General features: G+C 42.6%; 1 protein-coding gene and 2 non-coding genes across 3 annotated transcripts in view; 1 reads left to right on the top strand and 2 right to left on the bottom strand.

The window, feature by feature from the left end:
• The window catches only part of LOC125943774 (uncharacterized), a 598,059-nt gene that overhangs the window by 330,139 nt on the left and 242,385 nt on the right, over positions 1-25,535 (bottom strand). The gene's annotated exons all lie outside the window — the stretch shown is intronic.
• Trnar-ccu (transfer RNA arginine (anticodon CCU)) lies at positions 31-102 on the bottom strand. Its single transcript has one exon. It is a non-coding gene; the product is annotated as a tRNA-Arg (tRNA).
• Trnat-ggu (transfer RNA threonine (anticodon GGU)) lies at positions 10,434-10,505 on the top strand. The gene has a single exon. It is a non-coding gene; the product is annotated as a tRNA-Thr (tRNA).

Below are 25,535 nucleotides of genomic sequence, written 5' to 3'. Positions count from 1 at the left end.
TGGAAAATGAAAACGGATGAAAAAACAACTGTCCGCAGGTGGGGAACGAACCCACGTCTTCGCATTAGGCGTGCGATGCTCTCACCATTGAGCTACCGCGGAGCCGTTTGCCCGTCCACTTTCTGGGGTATTTATGTTTTTACAACTAGAGCTAACCCTGTGAGTGTTAGCCAGCGCCACTACTCACAAACCTAGGGGCGGATGTGGAACATCCCTTCTGCCACAGGCGTCACGGGCACATGATCTTTTTGGGTGATGGCAACTGGTCAATAAACTCACATATGCTACCTGAAGGCATTAATGTTGCCGGATTTGAGCCCTGGTTATGCGGACAGTTGTTTTTTCATCCGTTTTCAATTTCCATTTATTTATCATTTCTTTAATTCAATTAGTAAGTACAAGTAATTTCTCCTATGTTGTCCTTCGTGTCGTTGTTTGTTGACTTCTCATGATATGATTAATAAAAATCGCACCCCTCGGTTCCCTTTCTTCTCGTTCATTACATAACGAGGGTTCGAATCCGGCAACAATGATGCCTTCAGGTAGCATATGTGGGTTTATTGACCAGTTCCCAGCTAGCACAAAAGCTATAGAAAACTGCTACCATACCGATTCGCCAAGACTATATGAACGTCTGAAAGACGCACTAAAAAATCCGTGCAGTCCGTTTAGAAGGTGATAAACGGTCGTATATCGTTGCTAATGTCCGGCGGATATGACTATTGCAAGAAATTCTAGAATCCTGCTTTAAGTAGTTTCGGAAAATCCCGTCTTGAAATGGGATTTTGTAAGACCATAAGAAGCATTTAAAAAAATACAGATTGAATCCTGCTACAATCGGGATTTCGACATCCGTTTTCTTTCACCCTCCCCTCTAGCGCCCCCCTCGTCTCCCTTTCCTTCCCTCTCCCCATGCCCCTGCGGCGTTTCTCCGGCCGGCGGCCTGCAGGCTTGCGTTGTGCAGTACACGAAACACATACAGCAATAACATTTTTTTATTGCAAAAAGTGAACACGACGACTAGACAAGCTAGCAATCAACATTACATGTGAGTGCTTCCGAGTAACATCCATTACAGGTATCGACCTTGATAAACCTGGTTTCGAACAGGGTGCTGGGCTGTAGCTCCTTAATTCTGCAGGTCTTCTTACTGCAAAAACATTAGACTTGTGTAAAACGCATGTTAACTGAAGCACACTTTTCTTAGTGAACGTTTAGTTTTTCAATGCCTTGGCAATAAGCACTGCAATATATCTTGGCAATGGGCAGCACTACAATATATTGGTCCCAGCACGCAGTTTTCGAGCATTCCACCTTCATTAACATGGTTCTAACATTAACAGATCACAAGTGAAATTCTCTTCTGTTGCCTTGAAGACATACTTTACATCTAACTGAAGGTGTTGCATGTACAATCACCAACCAGTGTAAGTGTCGGCTATTTTGCTAGCTTTCAGGAGGCTGTTGTCTTGACTAGTTGGCGACTGGTAGATGACAGCAGCCTCCTAAACATGTGCGAAGTAGGTACCAATTAGCATTCAAAGAAAGGAATAAATGCATTTCTGATAATGTTGTACGAGAAAATAGGTAAGTGCGGCTCTGCAAAGGCACAGCTTCAGCGTAACAGCATTGTTAAACCACCCCAATTTCATTTGCCACAGATCACATAGCCAATTCAGAAATGGCGAAGGCTTGAGCATATACCTCAACACTCCAGCCTATCAAACACATCGCATACTTCAGATTGAGCAAATATATTGCGATTCATTAAAAAATAAAAGACAGTAGGCGAGTACAACCTTGAGTAACTGCGACCATTTGCAGCACGGCTGCTTCGAGGGGATACAGTAAGAACTTCAGTTGCTTGTAATTAAACCATTAAAATGTTGCACGCCTATGACTTGGCTGCTTGAAACCCTCCACACAATAACATTGCCAAGCCCTCGTAAAGAACTTTTTTTTAGAAAAACAGTGAGTCATCCACAAATTTCACTTGGTGAGAACATAAGCCGTAATTTTCCACCCAGTTTCACTAACTTTGACCTTGGTGACAATTATACTTACGCAAGCCAATGGGTTAACCTCGTGCAGTTTATAACACAGTTATGCGCTCTAGAGTGATTGCATATGCAATTTATTGCTGACACCGAAATGAACCCACACACTAAAACCCACACAGGGCACGCGGCGACAATTTCATCGCCGTTGCACTTCATACGGAATATCACGGCGACGATGACGGCGGCAAAAATGCGCTTGGAGTGTCCATACATTTGCTATCGCAATAAGAGAAATAGAACCGCGGCGGAAATTTCTCTCTCACAAATGACAAGGTTGCCAGTTTCTTCGTCGCGCCGTAACACGCGTGTACGAGTCGATGTCCAAGCCAACGCTGCGGCTGCGACGCAGAGGGAAGCAACGACGGAGGCCCACTCCGGGCAACGAAACTGCCCACAACCGGCCAACGCTCGCTTCAACGGCGGAAAACGAAAGGAAGAGGGCTAAGCTGGCGCCGGGCCGGCGGGAGCGGCGGCGCGCGCACGGAGACAGTCGAAGGTGGGGGAGCTACGATGGAGTTAAGAGGGAGGGTGAGGGGAGCCGCCGAAGCGACGGGGTCACCGCTGTGGAAGCCAAATCCGCTTCCCTGCCGCCCTCCTCCCTCAGCTTCGACGTGTCCGCGCGCTCCCGGCGCCGCCGCCCGCTCCCCGAAGTTTCGTTTTCTGCCATTATCGCGAAGCGAGCGTTGGCCGACGTGGGCAGTCTCGTGGCCCTCGCTCTACATCTGCTTGCGCGCCGTGATATATAACGACTCGCACCGTTCGTACGTCGTGCTATGCTGCACGAATACTTCAGAAATAAGTCCTTCCTTTAATTCAAACTGCATTTAATTCGAACAAACTTTCGGGCTCTTTCGAGTTCGAATTATCGAGATTTGACATGTATATGTGTCACGCTGAAAATTTAATTTGTACGACTTTAATATGAAATAACAGTTACCTGGGTTCTTGGAGTTCCGGAGTTTTGTGGTGGCCTATTGGGCGGCTGCGTTTTCCTCTGCACATTTCGGCACCTGTAGAGGGTACATGATTGATGTCTTCACCCTCACGCGCCTTCTCTTTCCACGTAGGTATGTGCCTGCATAGTAAGTTACAAAAAAAGAACTCTAGTGCCTATTGCAACTGTATATCGGAATTTTTTTTCTTTTTTAACAGAATTTTGTTACTGCACAGACTTGCGCACACACACACACAAAAAAAAAACGCCAGTGTGACCTCAAAATTTATTTGCTAAATGACTGAAGCCAAAAAATGTTAAGTATCGTAAAAAGAAGATGCTGTAAATAGCTGCACTGTCTGATTATGTTACAGAAAAACAAGGCAACAGTACACTACATACAGGGTGTTTCATTTAACGTTACCCAAGCTTTAAAAATATGCAAGTGCCACGTAACTGGACAGGACCAAGGTAATGTTGGCGATACTGAGATTATTTTTTTGCATAATTATAGGTTGCATAAGTTAGATAATTTTTTCTAATTAATTAACTTCTCAATTATTATAGTTAGATGAAAAGTGCCAATGAGAAGATTGTAAAGGAACATGAGAAACCCCCGATACCGCTTTCTGTTGCTCAATACGTGCTACATAAAGTGTTTTTTCAACTCTGACAGATGCCCGCCAATACCCGCAAACTGCCTCGAGCGGCCAGTCGTTCGGCAGTTTTGCGTGTATTCGCGGGCATCTTTCACGCTCGGAAAAACACACGCGTGATCTTGCACAAGAGCGTCGACAGGAGAATACCGAGGCTACACGAAGATTGTAGCACGTCTCATCATTCCGCGCAAAACGGGAATGTCATCGTCATCCTAACGATCACCAGTGAACGAAACGTAGAGGTAATTTTAGACAGCTTTGGCAAATCTGAATACGCACACAATAAAATAAACGTACGCAGACGTGAACATGCCTCTTAAACAATATTAGAGATTCCAGTTAAAATCAAGGCGCTTTCATTGCAGAACTTCATTACCGCCTAAAGCTCCCGCCTGAAAAGCGCTGTGAATAACTAAACAAGACAGGTGTCCAAATGGCAGCGACTACTCACGTGAGCAAAGAAGATGTGGAAGGCAGTCTGGCGCTCCGCAGTTCATGAACACGCGTCAGGAACTTAACGGCTGGTCCTGACAAAAATAACGGTGAATGTAATGGCGGGTTCAAAAGTTACGCAATCTGAAGGGAAGCTGCGCGGGGGGTTCAGTCCGCTCGGCTGCTCAGACTGTGTCGGCGCAAGCGACGACGCCGATGAGGCGTCACGCCACACTCGCTTTGTCAGGTAGCCGCTATGATACGTCGCGGCGCTGCATCCTCTTGCAACACACGCTGCTGCAATGCAGAAAAGTACTCCGTGTGGCTTCTTACTCGGTACCTGAAGCACAGAAATGGTAGCTAATTTAACTAAGAAAATACAAAATGCGGCTGCTACCATAACGCTAGTGCCAGCTTATAAAGATAATTTCAAATAACAAAAGTCGAACTTTTTAATGTCTCATTCTTGGCACTTTGGGGTACGTAGGTAGGTTCCTAACTCGCTTTAATAATACAAAGAAGTGATGTGCAACCTGTAATGGAATCGAACCTCTGCCGTGAAACACAGCAGCCGGTGCTCTAGCAACTAGACTACGGTGTCTTTTTCTTACTTTCGGTCAAAGTGAAACACGTTAACCAAACAGACTAAAGGAAAACTGCGACAAACAATATCAAAACATTTTACAGTTTGAACCGTCAGTCCAGCTTGGCTGACATTTTCGTTGACCCTCGACAGCCACTCAGGAACACAGCAATCGTGCGTTCTAAATTTTACTTGAAAGAAAAATGGCAATATTCGCCAGGAGGGACAGATCGCGTTGAAGTGTATCGAGGAGTCTTCAACAATGTCCTCGCGTCGATGACCAAATCAACGTCGAAAGTGGTGCTAAGTTTCCGGAGAAGTTCAGAAACTGCGACATGCGGAATGCGGTGACTTGTAACCCATGATGCAAGCCATGCTTGAAATTCCACACATTTACGTGGACATAGACTTGCCAGATTTTCTGCAGTTGATGATGCATCGTCCGAAGAACCTCCATTTTCGATACCCGCGCTCTTGGAAGAGTCGTTTTGTGGAACAAAATATTAACCAGCAGTGTTTTGCGTATGTGCATCTACGTCTCCTTTCAAGGCAAATAAGGTCACTTTCGTGAAAACTATCCTTGGATTGAGCATGCTCATGTGGCGAGGATACTTCACTAGAAGCACGGTTACTACTTTCATTAACGTGCCATGAGACTTACTGGACGGTAGTTGTGGCAACAGGATTGGAAGATATCAATTCGTCATTAACTCTACGCCTCTTCCTTCTGGCGGTCTGAAAGGCCAGCGTAACGTTTCTTTATTGCGGACTTCGTTATGAGCATAAAGAGCAAGCGGCTGCCCCTTCAGTGCTCACTCACCACAACGCAAACACCCGCGCCTGGGTCGATTGCACTCTCTTCTAACCGGGCGAAGCAATAACAAGAAAACCAACGTTCATTTTTCCCGCCAAAAAGCAGAACAAAGAAAATAACAACAAAAATCATTAATTGTAGGCTGCTAGAACCGGCGATATTAAACGTCTTCCAAAATCCGCCTTATAGCAAAATTTTCCATCCCGATTGAATCCTTCTCGATGTTGACTTCTTCAACCTAGAATTTTGACGGTCAAAGCGAAATATCCGTGAATAAGAATGATTATATCTATTTTGTGCTAGCTGGGTTGCCATCACCCAAAAAGATCACGTGCTCGGGACGCCTGTGGCAGAAAGGATGTTCCACCGCAGAACACCCATACAAACTTAGAGAAAGGAAACTACTTTCCACAGTGCAACGGAAATAAGCGTAGCGGAGGCTTTGTGAACTAAAGCATGCGACCGAGAGATGGCGCTGATATCATCATCATTTTTTGGGAGCACACGGTAATACGACAAATGAGGCAGTGCATGGAGACATGGGTTGGGCCTCTTTTGAAGTCAGAGAAGCACAAAGCAAAATTAGTTTTGAAGAAAGGCTCAGGAACATGGATGAAAATAAATGGGCGGCTAAAGTGCACAAGTATCTCTACATGAAAAGCGTGGACACAGAATGGAGGAAGAGGTCAAGGAAGTTGGCAACCAAGTACAGGATAATCGAAACTGTAAATAGACAACCAGGGGTCATCAGAAAGAAAGTGAGAGAAATAGAGACCGTGAATTGGATGCAAAGAATGGAAACGAAAAGGACAATGGAGATTTACAAGAATGAGAAGAAAGAAATTAGAAGGGAAAATCTGTACGATAACACAAAGGGCAGTGCCTTGCTATTTGAGGCTCGAGCCGGTTGCCTAAGGACGAAAACATATCGGAACAAATATTCGGAATTAGATGAGACATGTGTATGCTGCAGTAAAGATCCAGAGACCACTCAGCACATCCTAATGGAATGCGACGGGATCCACCCAGCGAGAACCGTAGGTAACGTGCAACTCCCAGAAGCGCTTGGGTTTAAAGTGGAAGGAAACATAAACAGATCAGCCGTAGAGATCAGCAAGAGACGATTAGAGTACTGGTGGAAAAAAAGTAGGGAAAAGATGGATGCGACCTGATCTCTTAAAATCATAGGCAGCGGTACAAGGTAAATTTTTGAAAAAGAAAAATAATGATAGGTATACAAAAATGCAAGATAAAGAACATGTATAGTATACCTGATTAAATCAAGCAGGCTAGGTGACTATTTGTCGCCGCCCCGTTTCAAAGGGGATGCCAATAAATCATCATCATCATCATCATCATCATTACGTAGTGAGCAATATGGCCGCTACGGTAGCGGTTCACGGGGCTCGTCGCGCTGCTCGCCGACTGGTTTTGGGGCGTTTTGTTACCGCTTTCAGGCTGGTATTCGTGTGTACTGTACTCAAACATGACTACAGATATCTTTATTATGTCGCCAGGTGACCGAGAGGCCTCAACTGGCAGTAAAACACTTCAGGCAAGTAAGCTTACATTGTTTATTGTCAATGGTTAATGAAGCAGTACATGCTCACAATTGCGTACAGGTCAGGTGGACTTAATGTTGTCCGTAACTGAGTTTACAACACACAAAAACACAGATAACTATCTATTTAATGGAAACCAAAGCTGAAATCGAGCGAAGTTTTCTCACCGTGTTCGGCGTGCCGCTAAAGCAGAGAGAGCGAAACTTCAGACAACCATATTTATGCTGAGCTACCCTCGTACTTGTATTGCGTACAGTGCTTGCTTGACGTTTTATATTCTCTGCGTTCGATGATTTCAGCTAGATTAAAGAAAGGAACACGAAAAATTGCTCGGCAAAGATGTGCTGTCAGCAATATAGCTCGAGCTGCAATGTCCCATTGCTCTCATCGTGAACATTGGCGAGAGCCACGAAGTGTAGTGAGGGAAGACACATAATGCCAAATTTTACATGACATATTGTCTGCTCTTGATATTTCTGCTGTACGTTTAGTGTAAACAAAGGCTTTGAAACAAGTGGAGTACTCGTAGGGAAACCGAGGAACGTTATGGAGACAACAGTGCTTACAAGGACTTCTGCAAATATTGCGTGAATAAACAAGGACACTAAATAAACATATAAGTAAGCCCAATTAATGTTCATTGATTCTTGGAAAATGCAATTTGCGGTTTCATGTTAAAAAAGCATCTTGGTATATCTATTCAAACAAGTCAAAGAGGCTGCAAGGAGATAAACACTTCAATTGAGTAACACAGGTGACCGAGGGAAGCCTCAGCTTGGAGCCAATGTTTCACTAAGCAAACATATTTGTAAGGGCCGAGACGAAGACAAGTTCGCACGCTGAGGTTTCCGTTCCCGTCCACTGTAGATTCGCTGAATGTTAAGCCGACCTTATTCTGCGAGTACATTTGAAAATCTTTTTGGGAGCACACTGTGCTCGGGTTTTTCATCGGCTGTTTGAAGAGAAAGAAACATTATTTTTAGTGATTTCTCCAGTTTGTGAAGTGTGAAATAGGCTGGCCGGTTGTGTCAGCTTGCCTTTTCTAGCTATCTCTTATGGTGCAGGGCCAGCCTAGTTATAGATTTCATGCAAACTGTACATCAGCTTCTTATAATAAACAAATGTAAAATAATGCGCGTATCCAGATCTAATTCTAATCCTAGCACTTGCCATGTTAACAATGTTCCCTTAGATTTCTTCATGTCATATAAATATGTCGGTATACACATTAGAGATAACTTAAATTCGACCATTAATATAGAGCCCGTCATTAGCAATGCTAATCACATGCTCGGGTACTTCCGGCGCAACTTTTCCAAATCACCGTTTACTTTAGAACTAGAGCTTTACAACACTAGTTCGCTCGAAACTTGAATGTGCATCTGGAACACAGGATCCCAATCGCATTAATTTTATTACTTCACTTGATCTAATACAAAATAAGCCTACTCGTTTCATTCTTTCTAACTATAACCGCACCGCGAGTATAACCTCAATGTAAACTAACCTAGCACTTATTCCACTAGCTAATCGCGGCAAAGTCGCCCGGCTTTTGCTATTTCATAAAATTTACCGTCACACCACACTTCATGATGACTTCATACTGCGGCCTCAGTGCATTTCAAACTGCGTAGATCATTACTGTAAGGTAAGAATTGATTCATGTAACACGAAGTCCTTTCAATCTGTCATCCCCCTTCCATCTCATAAATGTAACCACAAAGTATCGTAGCCATCACAGATAACAAACTTTCTAGCAATACATTAGCTACCATTGTACGATCAGGAGAATTATTACGTTACAAGAACTCCCTGCACTTGTTTGTTTTACTCTACTACTTTGCAACCACTCCCCTCTTAAATGCCATGTGGCCCTGAGGGTACTATAAATGAAAATTAAAATAGTAAAATGAAGAGTGACTGCCAGAGTTTCAGTCAACATCAAGTATCACTTCCTTAAAATTGCATTAAAATTGCACAGATCACTTTTGATCGTTTTAAAATTCTTTGCATTTTCAAGTAACAAATTATTGTTGTCAGGGAGCAAGTAGGAGCTTGCTACATTATTTCTGTTCTGGTCGCCATAGCTATAATGACTGTAAAAGAAACAAGTAGGGACTCAACATCTTACCTTCTCTGATTGTCATAAAACACTCTCAAAGCAACTGAGCCTGTATATCGAATTTCTCATTCCCGCTCGGTACGATACAGAACTGTAGACTGCTGCTTTCCTAATAGGGCTCACACCTCTCTATCTGGTAAACTTCAAAACATTTCATGGTGAGGCACATAGTTCAAGAAGACATCTTGTCATTATGGTGACAGTTGAGCTTCTTGTGACTTAGCGTGGCCAGCTTGCAGACCAATAATCTCTTTTGTCCATCTTCCTGAAAAGCGATATGACGAAGCCATGACACACATGCAAGAAAAAATGGTAAAACAAAAGTTAGTCCCCTTAATGAAGAAATCACGGTTGTAGTTGAAGTGTTCAGATACATAGCCTGTAAGGAGTCAGGACTTTGATGTTACTTCCAGTAGTTTTTTTACTCACCGGCGCACACGCCCAGGCCCAGGGGCTGCAAGGTTTATCCGCTTTCGTGGGTAGTGTTCAAGCAGACTGTGCTTGGTTCCAGCGATGAATTTTCGCGCTGGCTAGCACTTTTTGTTCAAGCAACATGTCATTACGCGGCCAGACGCGGCAGATCACTAACGGCGGAAGCCGTGCATGCAGCCGTTATGCTAGTGAAACGCCGCAGCTGATATAGTTTACTGTTTTTAAACAAAATCTCTTGGTGGCAGCTATCGAATGTTGGATGCATAAACTGGCTGTGATATTGTTGATATCTAATTAAAACGAACCTGCGTGATGCTGCTAAAAGGAAGCAACCACCCCACTCGCAAATATTACCGCCGTATAATTTGAATCGATAAAGGGGACGGACTGCAATCGATACCAGTGGGCTGTTGCTGATCACACGTCAGTGAGGCCTCAAAACCTTTATTCAAGTAACAAAGCACGGACTTTAATAACAGAAGTCCAATAAAAACAATAGACTGCTTATTTTGTAAAAAATGACACCATAACTGTGTTTGTCAGTTATTATATGTACATTAATAGATCAAATATTGAGCCGTGTTTAGTGCCCCTAGCAGAAAAAATACAAACTAAAGTATGCGACCAAATTACAGTAGCTCCACTTGCGCGCTTATGCTGGAACGCTCCGCGGTTGATTTTTCGCCCTCTGTGGCCATTTGGTCAACTCGAGAGTTTCCGGGGCCTGGTTCCACATCCGCCCCTAGGTTTGTGAGTGGTGGCGCTGGCCAACATTCCCAGGGTTAGTTCTAGTTGTAAAAACATGAATACCCCCGAAAGTGGATGGGAAAACGGCTCTGCGGTAGCTCAGTGGTCAGAGCATCGCACAGGTAATGCGAAGACGTGGGTTCGTTTCCCACCTGCGGACAGTTGTTTTTGCATCCGTTTTCATTTTTCATTAATTTATAGTTTACTTAATTCAATGAATACGTGCAAGTAATTTCCCCTATGTTGTCATTGGTGTCGGTCGTTGTTTGTTGGCTTCTCATGACATATGAGAATATATATATATATATCGCGCGTTTTGTGATATTTACAAGTGTTTTCATATCTGTGTGTTATGACATTACTGTGACAACATCGGAACTAATCCTGGGCCTACCACGCGTTCAGCGTTTCTTCTTGAAACACAGACGTTACCTGATGAACTCTTGGAACAACTGGCAGTTATCTTCTAGCGTCTGAAAAACTTTCAGTTGCGATCTGTCCAGTCCTCAAAGAATCAGACAGAAATGGTTGCCGCTGTTAAAGCAATCAAAGCCAGCCAAAAAATATCGAAATAATGATTGGCTGCATCCAAGGAAGACTTGGTACTCTTGAAGAAAAAGCAAATTCATTTGAGCAATTTAAGGAAAACGTCACAGGTCTCCAGAAATATGCGGAGACCTGCAACATTCAGTTCGATTCTTTGCAATCTGGATTTAACCACCTAGAGGACAGATCGCGACGAAACAATGTAATTTTTCATGGCATCCCTGAATCTCGCGAATCATGGGAAGAATCTGAGGCCCAGATTGTTAACGCGCTAACAAGTGTCATTGGTAATTTACCCGACATGGCAATCGAACGCGCTCATCGTCTAGGTCCCTATTCGCTTGATAAATGCCGCCCTATTATAGCGAAATTCATCAACTACAAAGTAAGAGAAAAGCTTTTTACCGTGCGCAAGGTTTCAAAGGTAAAGACATCACGATCTGTGACGACTACTCACTTGACACCCGCCATGTTCGAAGTATACTGATTGCCTTTGCAAAGACGTTACCGGGCAAACCACTCTTCATCTCCGATGTAACACACTAATTGTAAACATGAAGCAGTACATGTATGATCCTGTGACAGCCAGTGTGATGGAGTGTGGGCACAACACATGTGTGATAACACTGTGCCGCGTACTACAGCACCTTTTCGTCCATGGTGTAGCACGAGGGGCAGTGGAAGACGCTTATCCCACGTGTCTGTCCTGTTCACTAACATCCGAAGCATCAAAAACAAACGCAACTCGTTCACTTCTGCATAGGACACGTCTAACCCAGATATCATTGTACTTACGGATACTTGGCTGCATCCTCATATTCGAGACTATAAAACCTTCTCAATGCACATCGCTTCTCAGTTTATCGCTACCATGATACGATGCGACAGGGCGGTGGCATACTTAAGGCAAATAATAAAAACTTATGCTCTCAGCACATTATTATTGCTACTAACTTGGAAATAGTCTGGGCAACTGTCAAAATAAACAATGAAAAAATTTTATTTGGTGCATGTTATCGTGCTCCTACTGATGCTGCCTCCTTTGCTAACGAATTACTAGACGCAATCAACATAGTCATAACATGCTGTCCTTTATTACCATTGTTTCTAATGGGCGACTTCAATATTCTAAACATAACCTGGCATAGTGAACCCCTTGTCATACATTCATTCTCCGCGTTAGCAAAATATTTTCTTGACTTGTACGCCCTCTTCTCTTTCCGTCAACTTATAACACAGTCTACCAGAATCAGCCCACAAGTTGCCAACAGTCTTGACCCACTTATAACAACACGACCCCCGATTTCATTTGGAACAATACTTACTTACCGTCCTTCTTACATCTCACTGTGAAAATTAGAAAAAAGAAAGATCAAGACCATTCGTGACTATAAGACAGCTCATCAATTAACAATGAGCTCTGTACTTTTCTTGACACTTTCGTGACTGATTTCGATGACCGCAGTGTGCAATGCAAATGGAATATATTTAGAGCTAAAAATAAGTGAATGAACAAAAACATTTATCCCTACGTGCACTCTTTCCCATAATGATAACGCTCATTCGGTGCAGCATACTCATTAAGTGCCTTCCTAACAAAAAAAGCCTTTGTACAAATAAGCTAAAACATTTGCTAACAGAGAAAGAAGGGTATCCTACAAACGCGCTATACATATGACTACATTTCAGCGCTTCAGCAAGCTAAAGATAACTTTTTAAAGAACACATTGTCATCCATGATAACTACGGATACCAAACAGTTCTGGCGCACTATTAACCCAAAGCATGACGACACCATCACCCTTGTTGATAGCCCTGATAGCGCCATTACCCCTGCCGATTGTGCATCCATTTTAAATGAGGTTCTTACGCTCAACTTTTCCGAACGTGCTCATGAAACGCGTTCAACTACACAATCTTACGATTATGTCCCAATGTGCCCTTTAGTAATTGAACACGTCGGCGTAGAAAAAGTAATCACATCACTGAAACGCTCATCTACCCCTGGTTGTGACTTAATTATTGCAAAGTTTCTGAAAAACACACACACATATTGTTCTGTTGTTCTAACAAACATTTTCCACCAATCACTTTACAAAGGTTGACTGCCTGCGGATTGGAAGGTTGGGAAGGTGTTTCCACTCTCCAAAACAGGCACTAAATACTCCCCACTTAACTATCGGCCTATTTCTTTAACCAGTATACCCTGAAAAATTTTCAAGCATATTCTCTTTTCTCATATTGCCAACTTCTTGGAAGCACACTTGTTTTTTTTCTGAATTTCAACACGGCTGCTCCAAGACATGTTCATGCAACACCCAACTAGTAACGTTCACATATAAACTGAGCCTAATAACTCATCATTCTTCAGCAGCAGACTTAACTTTTTTAGACTCTGCAAAAGCGCTCGATAAAGTGTGTCACAGTTGGTTAATCTACAAACTGCACCAATTAAACCTTGATCCCAAAGTTCTGTACTGGCTTGAAGTATTCCTAGCTCCGTTTGTTTCCGCTAATGAAGTAACCTCGAATCTGAGTCCAGTTTGTTCAGGTGTGCCACAAGGCTCAGTGCTGGCACCTCTCCTGTTATTAATTTGTATTAACGACTTACCTTCCTTTGTTTGATCTAAAATTCACATTTTTGTGGACGGCTGTGTAATTTTCACCGAAAAAACTTGCGATGACGATGTAACCAGGCTTCAAGCTGACCTTAACGCCGTTTTTTTCATGGTGCAATTTGTGGTTAACGTAAGTGAATGCCAACAAGTGTAAATTCTTCCGTGCATCTAGAACTACCAACGAATTACACGTGTACTACCTAAATAACGCTCCCTTAGATCTGGTAACAACTTACAAGTACCTTGGTCTTCACATGACATCCGAACTCACTTGGAATACCCACATCGCGCATATCATAAATAACGCTAACCGAACGCTAGGATACTTACGACGCAACTTCTCCAAAGCACCTTCTTCCTTAAAATTACTCCTTTATAAAACTTCAGTGTGCCGCGTCCATTTCAGATCCAGGTCAAATAAACCGAATGCAGTCATTGGAAATGGTTCAGAATAATTCTACCCGTTTCATTCTTTGAACTAAAACAGAACCGCGAGTATCAGTGCCATGAAACCTAGGCTTAACTTATTATCCCTGTCATCACGTCGCAAACTGTTCCGTCTGTGCATTTTCATAAGTTAGTTTATACCCCCCCCCCCCCCCACCCGCGGTTACGCAACAAAACTTATCTCCCCGCCTCCGTATGTATCACCGAGACTAGATCATATTCACTTGGTCAGCATGCCATTATGCAGATCCAACGCTTTCTTGCAGTCATTTGTACCGCGCACTTCGAAAGAGTGGAATCGCCTTCCTGCCTCGACGGCCACCATCGCAGATCGCCAATTATTCAAGAACGTTATAGCTTTAATACTGTATAACTAGGAACATTTTCTTTTTCTTTGTATTGTTCAACCTGTATCCACGAACACCATAGCTAACTTTGTATGTCTATATGTGCCATTTGTTTTTGTAAATATATTGTTTTGCCTTATTAATTCAAGTTGAATTTACCCGTTTTACGTCTAAATAACTCTCCTCTATAATGCCTTATGGCCCGGCGGGTATGCTAAACAAATAAATAAATTAATTAATTAAAAATATGTCATATAAAGGAGCGCACCTACTACAAAGGCTTGTTTACGTTTCTGTCTTGTGACAGCCTTTGTCAGAGTGCAAGGCGGTAACTCTTAGAAAAGCTGCGCTATATAGTTGCTGGCAACTATATCGGTATTTGAGTAAGTCAGCGTTCAAGAACACAAAAATTTATTTCAACGCTTCGACCGGGAAGTAGCCTTTATGTAGGATGCTTTTGCAGGCGCATGACAATTTCTATATCATCGGGTTGAGTTTTGTTGCAACGCTGCGCAAACTAACTCGCAAAGAGAGAGAGAGAGTCGTTTAATAAATAAATAAATATATATATAGGTATGTAAATAAAATGCAACCCCAGTGGTTTTCCCGGCGAGGTGCCTAGATTAGGTTCATTGTTTCGGTACTTAGGAAGATCAGCAAGCTCTCATATATACCTTGCGGTGTTCAGGGGTCTCTCTTGGAAGGATCGAGCCGTTTAGTATGACGACTGAGCTATTTAGCCCAGCAAGGCAGATTCTTCGCATTGAGGATAGGCGAGGACACGTCCATAGCAGGTGGTGTGCTGTGGCTGGCTCACCCGTCTTGCAAGTTGCACAGGTGGGGTCAAGCGACTTGTCAATGTACTGGGCTTTGGACGCAGGCGTGACTGCCGTACCGGTGAGCAGACGGCGGAGCGCCACGCGTTCCCGACGTGGAAGTCCCGGAAGGAGGGGGTCATGGCCTTCGGGCAGAAGCGCTTGTAGAGCAAGCTTTCGATGCTGTCGGAGCTACAGGTGAGCATCGACGGCATCAATATCTTCTGCCGATTGGACTGCAACGGAAGCGGGCCAAGCAAAATGGGGGGGGGGGGGGGGGTAAATTTGCTCCCCGTGCGAGCACGTCCGCTTGCTTATTCCCTCCCGCGCCCATATGATTCGGTGTACAATGAATGTGCAGCTCAGTTCCCTTGTGTTGCAGATGTGTTAACAAAATTAAGAGGAGACATGCTGCAAGAGTGATAACATAATCACAGGCGTACAGATTCTCAAAAGGTACGCCTGCTAAAAAACATCTCGCATGGATGTAGTGCGAGTAGTTACAGAGGAGGAGAACCAGTTGCAAAAACCGCCGTCACCATGGTCAGGTGACAGCTGATACATAGGAAATGCACACACGTTAGATATAGAACTACATTATTACAATTATTCTTATTCATAATCACTTAAACTTCACGCTTTGGAAAGATACTAAAAGTCTTTTTAAATTGAAACAAAGTTTTTTTTATTTATTTTTTTGGGAGGGGGGGACAAACATACGTGGAACTAGAATTCAAGATCCTTATCGCTTATGACCACGCAATGCGGAGCTCTAAATTGGCCGAAGCAGAGTCTGCCTTGTGTTTTAGAGACGCCAGTGAAATTTGCTGTGCGCCCGAATAAACCAATGCCAGTTGGTGGCAACGCCATAAATGCCTAATTCCTTCATCGTTTTGTTGGCGCTTTAAAGATAAAGAATAAGGAACAAATATTCGGAACTAGATGCGACATGTGTATGCTGCAGTAAAGATCCAGAGACCACTCAGCACATCCTAATGGAATGCGACGGGATCCACCCAGCGAGAACCGTAGGTAACGTGCAACTCCCAGAATCGCTTGGGTTTAAAGTGCAAGGAAACATAAACAGATCAGCCGTAGAGATCAGTAAGAGACGATTAGAATACTGGCGGAAAAAAAGCAGGGAAAAGATGGATACAACCTGATCTCTTAAAATCATAGGCAGCGGTACAAGGTAAATTTTTGAAAAGAAAAATAATGAGAGGTATACAAAAATGCTAGATAAAGAACATGTATAGTATACCTGATTAAATCAAGCAGGCTAGGTGACTATTTGTCGCCGCCCCGTTTCAAAGGGGATGCCAATAAATCATCATCATCATCATAATGTTTAAAGCAATGTTATCGTCCGACCGCACAGACTATGCATATTCACACGACCGCAAGCGCACAGTGCACACATGGCTGGATTTACCACGCACGATACGTTGCTGAACAGGATACGGCTAAGCGCACTGCTTACATGCAGCGACCTACAGTACACGTATTTTTGTGGTGTGAAATGCTGAGCTTGTTTCTTCAGGGAAGAATATTCAATGCAGCATCGCCACTCATAAGTGCTTCCTCTCTAATTTTTCTTCGCTTAGTTCTAAACGCGGAGCGCATATTCACTAGAAACTGGGGGCGTAAGGAGACCTATGCGCAGCCGCACGGTGCTGAGGAAAATTGATTCTGAAAATACTGACGCACAAAAAATTATAATTGCCTCATTGTGAAGGTGTCTTCACAACGCGCACTTAGAAGACGGCTGCGTCTGCATTTAATTATGCCGCGGCAGGTGTTTCCAATCACTTTATTTATTTTATCGGCAGCACAGTCACAATATCCTGACTGTATACGCTCACGTGAGAAAAACGTGGCCACAGCCCACTTGATCCACAGACTTCGAACATAGCAGCAGCCCTTGTGCAAGCCACAATTTCCTCGTTGTCTTTTTTTTTCTCTAGCACCTTCGTTGCTATTTTGGTGTTTTGATACGAGAAGAATTTAATTAAAATTCAAATGAAGGCGGGCTTTCTTAAGGCAAGAGCCATTTTGAAAGATGGATTGGAGTCTCTCGAAGGCAGGAGGGCGATCGCTTCAGAAGCGCTAATAGAGGCGTTGTTGTTGGCATCAAATTTATTGATTTCAGGACGTCTCTTGTTTATTTGTTTGTTTCTTATCCAACGTGCTGCCGTTGCGTGTGCGCTGCTTCCTTTTGCTGCTATTCTTCCTTTGTTCTCGATAGTTTGCAAATCGAAAAGCATGCTTGGCCCAAGTCTATTGCTCCTCACTGTCGATAGAGTTGCGCCATGCGCCTATCTGGGCTCAGAATGGTTAGGAAATACAGCGATGTATTCTTACTCGCGTTGTTTGCCTCACATCAAATACTAACTCTACATCCGGCGACGTGTTCTGAAAATTTGAGATTCGTATGCACTGCTGCGTCCATGCATTCCCTGTCTTCGGGTGTAGAACCATAAAGCGGAAATGTGAGACCTGTATTCAAACCACTCATCAAAAAGGAAACATGGTACAATTAAGGAAAATCTTACTCATTTACACGTTAAAGATGCAATATATAGGTCCTCTTACGTTCACTTACGTTCACAATTTACGTTGTGAACATGACCTTTGCAGATCCAGAGGAGATAGATAAAACAACGACTTGCATGAAACTACCACGCGATCTTGCTGGTCACAGCTACGCTAAGATAGCGCAATGGCTGCTTGGCACGATAAAAACAAAATAAACATTCAAATCCTCCATGACGCTGTCAACGGGCTCGGCGTAATTAGTTGGAGTAAAAATATGAGGGCCCAACCGTTTCTTTCCGCTGAATAAAATTGCAGCGCTGGTGGTAATGTAAACACGAATGATTTACGACGCGCACAATTTGTCAGTGCCCGGCACAAGAGCGTCCCAACTCCCGTATTGTTTTACGCAGTGACCCATTATTTGACTAGTGGTGTAGGCACACTGACTGGACCGTATATTATGTTCTTGGGTAGGTCCGTACAATGACCTCTTACTTCGCGACCCCTTAATACCAGCATTCACTCTGTTCTGCTGCCATTCCCATATTGCAAGCAGGTTCATCATCAGCAGCATATAACTGTCAAATGCAAGACGAGGACATCATTGCTTTTTCGTTGGGCCTCTCCTGCGTCAACCCGTCTTCATCCTGCGCCTTCATTTTTTTTTTTAATTTCGCCACTTCATTTAATCAGCCGCCCTATACACTGCGCATTTCTCCACTCGGCACAATTCCGGTACTTTATTAATTTCAATAGTATCGAGCAGTACCAGTAGCACTTACGAAATCATGTGCTTTTCCGAGTGTGAAAGAAGCCCGCGAAACACGCAGAATTGCCGCGCGACTGGCCGCTCGAGGCACTTTGCGTGTATTCGCGGGCTTCTTTCATGCTCGGAAAAACACTTTTATGTAGCACGTATTGAGCAACAGAAAGCTGTATCGGGAGTTTTTCATGTTGCTCTACAACTTTTTTCACGGACACTTTGATAATTAGGACAGCACTTGTCGAGTTAGATAATTAATTACAATTATTTCTTAAATCTCAGTAACGAAAATGTACTGGCGGCGACTCCACTGTACTGGAAACATTACGCACTAGGATTTCTTCGCGTAACGCCGTTCCTCTTTTTTTTATATCGTGCTGCGTGATAGCTGGCACACCCTGTATATACAGTTACTTCACAAAAAAATTATTTTTGCACTCCTATGGTGTATGATTTTCAAGAAAATAACTTAGACGTTGCATCGGTACATCTTCGTTTCAAAGTACGATCAAATGAAAGCGGGGTACGGAGTTTATACTTTCGAGTTCGAGTTTGTCTACGCTCCTGGTTTATCCTGACCGTGAATGTTGGCTATGTGCTGCTGCTCTCTGCCTGAATAGCTCAACCTAAAAAAAAAGTTGGATTACGTGCCTGATACTGAGCTCGAACTACGGCCACCCAGAATAGCAGCTCGATGCTCTAATCATTCACGCACAATTGCTATTCTTTTAATCTATCGCCTGTACAACTTCAGTGCAAAACATTCGCAATGACAGTGATATTACCGTTCAACTTTTTCAACGCACATAACCACATCAATAAAGAAAAAATAGCGGACGTTAAAACTTCCACGAACATGCCAGTTCATCTAATACAGCTAGCCAGCACGGCGACACAGGTTGAGTTCTGTAGGCATCACGGATGTATCGAACGCTTTCAACAAAGTTTTCTCTGCAGAACGTACATTCTCACAAATTCGCTAACAGCCTAGCTTGTAGACTGCAGTTTTCGGCATCACCCAGCATGAAGTTGTTTTTCAGAAATATTCAGTGATACGATCGCCTTGACAATTGAGAGGATAAACAAGAGTCACAGTTCCTTAAACATCTAACACAACACTACAATAAAATTTGGTGTGATCAGTATGACACAACCGAGAGAATAACCCCTTCAGTCACGAATTATGATAGACTTTCGATAAATGTATGAAATTTACAAATAGTTATGCCAAGGTACTGCATGCTCCATTGAAAGCAAAGCTAGGTAGTGGAAGGACTCCTTGTGCATATTATGATGACTCATTATAATTATAGAGTTATCGAATATCTGCTTAGTGATCAGTCAGTCATACCACGTTTCTTCATAAAATAAATTTAGTAAACCGCTCGAATTACATACACAATTTAATTATTCGCTGCAAGCATTACTAGAAAGGAAAAGAAAGTTATTTCACAGCTGCTACCAAACCGCTCCACGTCGAACAGCCCGTCAAACACGGTAGTGCCTTCACCAAAGCGGTCGTCTATAGTGACACATTGCACTCAGAAATAAAATGGAGGTGCATTAGGTAAGCGGAATTTTCAAGTTATTATAAGCTTAATGTTCGCGATCTATTCCTTGACACCACTTCAGAGAAATTGCGAAAATAAGTCGCGTACACAAATGTGTACGCCGTGACTGAAGGGGATAATATGCTACTCTCAAATGACAATTTTAATTCGGTAATCCATCTACACATAAAGAAAAAAGACAATTATGCGGTTTTGCATGCCGAAACCGCGAGCTGATCATGAGGAACGGCGTAGTGGGGGACTCCAGAATAATTTGCACCACCTGCAGTTATTTAACGTACACCTAAATCTAAGTAGGCGGGTGTTTTCGCATTTCGCCCCCCCCCCCCTTTAAATGCCGCCGCTGAAGCCAGGATTCGATCCCGCGACCTCAATCAATCAATCAATAAAATGAAAATTTATTCCAACATACAACAGCTGTTGAGATGTAGTGGTTAGCCAGCCAACACCATAGCCACTAAGCAACCACGGTGGTTTAGATGTAAAGGAGCCATGCCTTAAAGGTATGCGCACAGCATTGATGGTGGCAGCCAGGTGAAGAAGAAAGCACTTCGGTCAACTGAATCTACAAATCATATTTCACTATTAAACAAAGGAAAAGACCTAATAGTGCAACGTTCTGATGAGGATGGCAGACAGACAAACAATAAACTTTTATTGAGGTCCTGAGGGACTAGCCGGCGGAGACCCGTTGGGGCCCCCGGCTCGCCGCTGGCTGCTCCCATGTCGGAATCGGGAGGCCATGCCTCTCTGCTCGTTCACGGGCCCTCTGGACAGCCATGGACTGGAGCTTGAGTTCCGTACTAGAGATGGCCTCGTCCCAGTCCTGTTCGCTGGTGAGTGACGTATCCCGTAACACAGGACACTGCCAGATCATATGAACTAGAGTGATAAACTTCCCACAATCCGGGCACTGTGGGTCATATAAGGAGTTTATTAGCGCAAGAGCCAGAGATGGCCAAAGAGCTCTACGCCACCTTCTCAGCCCAAACATTAAAAAAAAATATTGTGCGAATCGCACGTACTGTGAAAATCGAGTTCTGCAAGCATTTTTCTATTCATCACTGTTTAAGGTTTCGTAAAAAATTTCCACGCAGACCAATGTCGTAGGGCTTATCTGCCAGATTAGCGAATGTATTATATTGGTTGAAAGACGGTCCCTTTTCGCCAGAACTGGCTCCTAACTGCTTCACTACCGCAAAAAGAGTACGTGAAAAGCGGGTTTTTAGGGAGCTAAGATAACGAAAACTAGCCGAGACACTACTGTACAAAAAGCGTAAGATACTTAACGAGAAGCTAGGGCTCAGGATCTCTTATGGATGCTTTTGCTGATTTTATAGTAGTGAACTTAGGTTTTTAAATTAATTTGAATGATGTGCTCTCGGTGATTTGGTGGCCGTGGTAATTCCTCTGCAAATGCTTATCGCGCATTCTTCTCCTAAATTACGCTACACAATTAACAATGTTATTTGAAAGCACTGTTTTGTTTTGTCTATTTCTATGTCGTTCTCTTTATCCTAAGCATCATTTGGCTGACTTTTAATTTCTCCTTTATCTCTGACCTACACTTGACTGGTAACAACTTCATTGTCATAACTAATCGGCGTTTTTGCATCTCTATTTCAAAGCAGCCCTGCCTACATCTTCTGACGTCATCTTCTAGACATTACTAAGCAAGCACGTAATAGAGCTGGTAATTTTATAACTGTGGTTTTCACTACAGATGTCACAAGTAATAAATGTTCGTCATCTGGTCATTTATATGCTTTTATTTGAGACACCACAGTAACTACATCATGTTAAACAGAAGTTTAGCTCTTTTAACCAAAGCACAGTAGAAGCTTTTTATGTATGATGCTAAGCTAAGATTGTCATACTAAGCTTTCACTTGATCTTGCTGGTTATCTGATTTCGAGTTATGCTTACAACGAATTTTCTGATACGCAAAATCTCTGCCCTGTGCAATGCAGAAAACTGCTACTACTATAATTAGCGTTGTTACGGCGCTATAACATGTGATAGAAACACACTGCGACTTTTAGGAACATGCTTCAGTGAGCCTATTGCATCAGACAATGGCCGGTGTAGCTAGGCTGGACAACCTGGAAATCTCTTGTAGCTTATACGCACAGTGCATTTGACTTCAATATTTGAGAACACACAATTTCCTCGAAATCAGACTTTTTTTCACAAGAGCTAGCATCCCTTTCAGTTTGATAGAACACAATGTTGCATCTCTTCTTTGAATTTTACACCACAATCAAATGTTATATTAATAATATTCCTGCAGAGAGCTATTAGAAAATACTGGGATGATTGCCAAGTAAATACAATCATGTGAGTTGTTTTCAACCAGTTAGAGCGTGTGGTCAACCTATTGTCAGGTTTGTTCTCTACGTTATGCGAGCAAACGCCTTGCGCAGCAGCCACTTCTTGCATTCATGAAGGAGGCTGATTGTGGGGTACATGGTAGGCACGTGGAAGTGGAGTGATACTTGGAATTTCAACAGTGGTTAGGTATACAAGCAAATGGTTTTCACCATAGTTCTATTTTGAAGTTTTTAGTGGATCCGAATGATAAAAAAAACGAATTATGACCTGCTCCTGTTACATGTCTAGTTTACTCTGTGAACAAGATGCCCCACGAGATTTGTGCATTTAGCGAACATAGCTTTAATATACCACTTTCTGGCGGCTGATTAGAAAATGCAGCGCCTTGATAATTTGTGGTATATATTTCCCACAAACGTAAACACAAAAACAAACTATTGACACGAAAGACTTATACTTAAATTGCCAGGCCATTCATGACAACTTCAGCAGATGCCTAGCAAAGGCATATTTATCTGCAGCAAGCCGAAGTCATGGCAGCTGAAGTCCTCTTGAGAAAGCTGCGCCAACATGTTTTCGTCTAATTCCCGGCTGATGTCAAAGAGCGAAATGTTGCTGTAATCCTGAGAGCTGATAATCCAACCCGCAGCTTGAAGAAGATAGCAATGTGCCTAAATTCGAATTTATCTGCACCTAATGAGCAACAAAATCTTTGCATCCTCTATTCTCTGGTAACAGATGCCGCTAGGCTCACCGAAGCACGTTATTTATTGCGCAGTGCATGTAATCAGCCTGACACCCCTTTTATGCAGCTAGCACTATTTTGGTCGGCCATGAAACTGTGCAAATAATTGCTTTGAAAGGCACATGAGCAATGCTTAAAAACAATGGTGATTTACCAAACATGCAGTGTGGAACCTGAAGGTATCAATTTTTTTTTCAAAATATCGTCATGATCCAGTCTTACTTCTCGATGATTTTCTTATTATGGCTAAGAAAGCAAACTTAAACGGACGGTCTACCGCTCAGAACTTGTATTTTGATTCTGTGGAGAATGGGAAGATTGTCTGTCACACTGATGGAAACCAGCATGTTTGTATTTCATAAACAAACAAATTATATATATATATATATATATATATATATATATATATTATTTACAAGTACTGAAATCGCATAATAGAGTTTTCGCAGCGTGGAGGTGCATTTTTTTATGACTTGACTACTCGGGCAAAAAGAAAATAAGAAAAATAACACACAGGGAAGCATGCAATAGAAATGTGCATCCAGTGCAAGTACAACAAAAGGGATCTATTGGTAACATGAGACAAAAACCACTTCAAAGAACGCTGTAAAACCGCGTCGTTTCGTAGTTTGTCCCATTCGGTTATCGTCCTGGGGAATAAGGAGCACTTAAAACACTTATTGCAGCTGGTGAATGGGTTGGTCATTAGTACATCTCTTTGCCTTGTAGCATAGCCTGCTGAAAAAGTGACTGGGAAATATCTAAGCTAAAATGTCTCTCGATTACTTTAAACACAAATTTCATTCTTACAACTTGATTCCTTTAAGTCATGGTTGGCAGCATGGCTCTGTTTAGCAAAGTCGTTATCGACCTGCGTTCGAAGCTGTTGGATATATACCGAACTGCCCGCTTTTGAATGCCTTCTATTTTATCAATGTCTTTTTTAGTAAAAGGATACCAGATTATGGAAGCGTAATCTAATACAGGCTGTTCAATTGTGTTGAAAGCAAGAATGGCAACCTCAGGAGTAGTCAGCCTCAAAGCTCGTCTTAGGAAGAAGAGCATTTGATTGGCTGAATTACACACCGAATTGATGTGTTGCTGCCATCCGAGATCACTGTAAATCCAAATACCGGGATATTTGATGTGTTTAGCATCAGATAGTAGGACATTATGAGCTGAATACTGGAAGTGCAGAGGAGTGCGCTTGCGATAGAGTTTTTTAAAAACTGTTTTGTCAAAGTTGATAGTCATTTGTCATTCATTGCAGCAGTTTCCAACCTCAAAGGTTTCATTTAGGCAAAGGTGATCATTTATAGATTCTCTTACTGAATGCATAACACAATTGTCTGTGTACAATTTATTTGCACCGGAATATCGTAAACACTATCGCTAATAAACAGTAGAAACGAAAGTGGTCCGAAAACAGAACCCTCGGGAACGCCAAAGTCGACAGGAAGCCTCCCAAATGAATGGTTATTAAACCAAACATATTGTTGCCGGCTAGAAAGATATGTACATAGCCAATTTGCAATTTTAGTATTACCCAGTATGACATGATGTTTATGGAGTAGCTTTTTGTTGGAAGCCTTCTAAAATAATTTCGCAAAGTCCATGAAGATAGCGTCAACATGCTTACCTGAATTTATAGCCTGAACAAAGCCATTGGCATTGAGTATCTCAATGTTGCTTCCAGTATCTTTCTTGTTCTGCAAGCGCTGTAATCGTCGTCTCAACTGCAGTGCCTCCCGATAAATCCAAGGGTATTTGCCCGTTCTTTTATTTAAGAGTCGTGGGACAAAATGCTTTATGCACTCATTTACAAGGTCCCTTAACTGATTGCAAAGTGTAAGAATGTCGGCGCTATTACTTGAGAATGAGTCCAAATATCAGAAAGCGTGTCTATTATGGACTCATCTGCTCGGGAAAAGTTTGTCATGGAAGTTACATTAAGAGACCTGTTTACAAATGTGCCCGAAAGTGTTAACAACACAGCGCAGTGATTTGAAATTCCAGGTAGGACTTTGCATTTTGTTTGCCCTGTAATTGACCCACTTGCGAAAAATAGATAAAGCATTGAGCGGCTATTACATTACATTCTTGTAAAACTTTCATCCACTTGCAGCAAATCAAAAGCAAAAGTTATATCAAAGAATTTTTCTCCTACAGGTAGCTTACCATTAGAAACAATCAGCGAGAGAGTTGGCCAATCAACGTTGGGCATGTTGAAGTCCCCCCCAAGGATGAGCTGATAAGCAGGCTTCACATGAGCAATTAGGTAGGTTTTGAAATCATCCAGCTATAGAGTGGAGCTTGGTGGTCGTCAAAGTGCCTCTAATACATATCTAATTGTGCCACGATACGTTTTACAAAATGTACCCTCAATGTTCGGTATGTCTGGCATTCTTAAAATTTTTTAAAGTTTCTTGAACAGTGCGCCTACTCCACCTGCCTTTGCTCCCATGGTCTTTC

This window comes from Dermacentor silvarum, chromosome 3 (genome assembly GCF_013339745.2).
Source record: "Dermacentor silvarum isolate Dsil-2018 chromosome 3, BIME_Dsil_1.4, whole genome shotgun sequence".
NCBI lineage: Eukaryota > Metazoa > Arthropoda > Arachnida > Ixodida > Ixodidae > Dermacentor > Dermacentor silvarum.
Note: the sequence above shows the minus strand (reverse complement) of the source record. Positions and strands in the feature narration are given on the sequence as shown.